This window comes from Geotrypetes seraphini, chromosome 3 (genome assembly GCF_902459505.1).
Source record: "Geotrypetes seraphini chromosome 3, aGeoSer1.1, whole genome shotgun sequence".
In the NCBI taxonomy this organism is placed as follows: domain Eukaryota; kingdom Metazoa; phylum Chordata; class Amphibia; order Gymnophiona; family Dermophiidae; genus Geotrypetes; species Geotrypetes seraphini.
This window is the reverse complement of record NC_047086.1, coordinates 407,739,630-407,743,533: the sequence shown is the minus strand read 5'-3', so window position 1 is coordinate 407,743,533 and position 3,904 is coordinate 407,739,630. Positions and strand designations below refer to the sequence as shown.

Genomic DNA, 3,904 nt, shown 5'->3' with positions numbered 1-3,904 from the left:
AAAAATTTAGAACTATTGAATTAAATGAATATATATTTTAAGTTTTATTTTTAACATTAAAGATGGCCGGTACAACAGACTTTTAACTGAATTAGAATTGGAATTAGAAGCATTTTAAAACAGAAGAAAATTCTAAGTTTTAACAAAATACCTGCTGCTGTATTTAATATATGCAGAAATTATCTGACATTTGGGAGTTCTAAATGTGGATTTATGAGGTCATTGAATTCTAATCCCTCCTCTATGATCTGGATGTTATTTAAAGAAAGGAAATATATAAAACATGAAGAGGTTTTAAGTGAAGTCAAATAAAGGATACAATGCAATGATCGTGTGTGACTCTGAATTCAATTGGATTGGAAGGAGTGCGGGAGAGCTTTGGAGAGAGCCCTGGTGTTGATGCCCACATCGGATCGTGTGTGAGATTGGATCAATGAGGCTGTCATGACCCGCGGTTGATTTTTAGAAATGGAAGTGGGATGAATTTTCTTTTCTCTTTCTGCCTTGGACTGGATGGCTCCTGGAAAGGCCTGCGGAGTCGTTGAAGGAGAGCTCGTTGGTCTGTCCCTGGCACATGGTTCCGGATCACTGATTGAAGACTTCCGGTTCCGGGTGGGGACGGAGGAAATGGTAGTGAGAGTGGGAATGGTAATAAGATGGTGAAGATGGCGAGTTCTATACATACTGAAGAACTCGCCGAAGCTGAGACTCAATTCGCTCTCATGGCTGAATTGACGTTGCCTTCCTCAGACTGATTCTGCAGGCAAGTTGATCTATCCCTCCCCCGAACCAGTGAGGGAAACTCTAAAAACAGCACCGAGACCAGCGGGCAGGCACAGAGATGCAGGAGTCTGATCCTGCAATGTGTTTGTAACCAGTGTCCTGAATCTGGAGTAGCTGGACATTGACCTGTTCTGAGGCATGCATTACTGATTCCTGCTTCTCAGAGTCTCTTTGGGGGACAATGTGTGTGTCAGGCCCTGGTTGCTGATGCAAAGTTAGTCGGTGAAGAGTTCCAGACCCACTTTCTACACTGCTACTTGGTATGAGCAGGTGATTCAAAATTCCAGTCCTCTATCAAATGGATCGAACCTGCAATGAAAACAGTTTCTTAGTTAGCACTGTGAAGGTATTTATAAGGGACTAGCCTTCCTTATCTTTCAGACTTCCTTCCAGAAATCGCAGGCGAGGCCCTTGAATCATCGGTTTACAATGCCCTCGGAGCCATCAACAGAGCAGCTCTTCACCTGTGTGCATCTTATTGAAAAGTATTTACGGGACATCAATCTGGTAGGAAAGTACCGTTGGGGACTCATCAAATTGATTGCTCAAGAAATTCCATTTGAGATTAAACTACTGAGTCCCCCGAATATGTTTCACGGTGAGCCTCAAGACCCCAAACAACTTTTCCTGAGGGGAAGAGCAGCTTTCGAGTGATACAGCATCCGGATAGGGATTCCAGCTTAACCCTTGGTACTGGGGTGTCACCACTACGGCCAGTAAGAAAGAATAGAATGGCTTCCAATATCATTGGACCTCTGAAGATGAACCGTCAGCAGATTTGTATACTAATATATTAGATCACTAATGTATATGTTGAGAAAATTTGCTATGTTGCCCTTGAAGATTTGATTTTGTGGCATGCTGTTATGTCTTTGCGTACATTCTCTTTTTAAAGATAGAACTGAAATGATAGGTTTGATTAATAGCATTCTTCTAATTTTAATAATAAGAAATATATCAACAACATTAATTGATTCTTTTAGATGGTTTCAAATAATACTTTATTACATCTATAAATATATTTATAGTTATGATTTGTTTCCTTAAATGATTAGATGAAATGAAATGTATGAATGGTTGAGTTATATGAAATACATAAGAAATAGAGTGAAGAAAGAATTAAATGTTATATTGTATTTAAATTTTATTTTATAAGATACTTTATTATATAATTATTTTCTAAAATGAATACATAAATGAAATGGGGAAGAGATATAATTAAATTTATATAAAACATTTAATATATTGAATGAAGGATTGAAAAATTTTATAAATTTATAGTTCAATGGAATTTCTAGTATTAAGAAATTGTATGTATTCTAATATAGGCATTTATGGTTTGAAATTAATTTACTATTTTTAAAGGGAAGGGTAAAGGAAGTTCTAATGTATTTTCATATTTAAATTGATATTGTAAACAGAAGGTAATTTATATGATTCATTTCTTTATTTAAATTAATTATGTAGATTTTTAAGTAATGGGTTTGGAATTTAATTAAAGGAATAATTAAGGGGGTTTTAATATATAGATTGATTTATGTGTATAGTGGAAAGAAATAGTGAAGTAGGATGCTTGGGGGAAGGGGTGGGTGGCTAGTCTGACCTTATGTCTTCAAGTTATCGTAATATAAGGGGGGAGGGTTATGGGAGGGAGAAGGAAAGGGATTTTGCAATCTTATAATTATAAAATTTAATGAATTAAGGGTAAGGGAGGATGTTTATTGTAAATTAAGAGAAAAGTGTTTTACACAGGAAAATTATAAAAAGATGAAGTATTATTTGAAGTTCAGATGTTATAGAAATAAATATTTTAATGGAGCTTAAATTATTTTTGTTAAATGTTAATGGCCTCAACCATCCAATAAAAAGGAAGAAAACTCTTTTGTTTTTAAAACGACAGAATATAGATATATGTTTTATCCAGAAGACTCATTTATCAGCTATAGAGTCCAAAAAGCAAGAAGGAGGTTGAGTAAAACATTGCTTTTTTGCCCCAGCTGTTAAGAAAAAAAGCAGGTGTAGCAATATTAGTGAGTAACAAATGTAAAGCTACGTTTAAGTTGATTGCCGCTGATCCTGCGGGAAGATGGATACATGTAGACATGAGCATGGGAAATACTACCATGGCACTATTCAATGTATATGCACCTAATTCAAACCAAATTGAATTTTTAAAATCTCTACAACAATTGTTGCTACCACTGGCTGCTTCTAAATTAGTTGTGGTAGGGGATTTTAATGCTGTTATGGATCCTTTAATGGACAAAAAACCTAGTAGAATTATGAAATCATTAGGATTAGATAATTTGGTACAAAATTGTGATTTGAAAGTTATATGGCGAATATTTCATTTTAATGATCGGGAATTTTCATTTTGCTCCCATGTTCACAAATCATTTTCAAGAATAGATTATATATTTGTTTCAAATGCAGTAATTCAGCAAGTAACACAAGCCTCCATTGATCCAATTATTTTATCTGATCATGGTGGGGTGTGGATTAAACTTAAAATAATTGACCAAGATGATAATAGACCTGTATGGAGATTTGATAATACATTGCTAGCGGAACCAAGTTTTATAGAGGAAATACAGTTGAAAATAAATTATTATTTTCAAATTAATAATGTTGAGGATATCTCTATGGAAATACTGTGGGATGCTTTTAAGGCAACCATGAGGGGTCAAATTATTTCTTTTTCAGCATACATTAAAAAAACCCAACAAATTAAAAAACAATTTCCCGGAGGATTGGAAAATTGCGAATGTCACACCCATCTTCAAGAAAGGTTCAAGGGGGGACCCGGGGAACTACAGGCCGGTGAGCTTGACCTCGGTCCCGGGAAAAATGATGGAAGCACTGATTAAGGACAGTATCTGTGAACACATAGAAAACAATGGACAGCTAAAGTCGAGCCAGCACGGCTTCTGCAAGGGTAGGTCATGCCTCACAAACTTATTGTACTTCTTTGAGGGGTAAACAGACAGGTGGATAAAGGGGAATCCATTGACATCATTTACCTTGACTTTCAAAAAGCCTTTGACAAGGTACCGCACGAAAGACTGCTTAAAAAGCTGTGGAGACACGGGGTGCAAGGGGAGGTCCACCGATGGATCAAAAA

The 3,904-nt window shown here is 36.0% G+C and overlaps 1 pseudogene; it reads left to right on the top strand.

Annotated features, from left to right (window-relative positions):
- The first annotated feature begins 858 nt into the window (after window positions 1–858).
- Window positions 859–1,437, top strand: LOC117357310 (annotated as a pseudogene).
- Window positions 1,438–3,904: the final 2,467 nt, after the last annotated feature.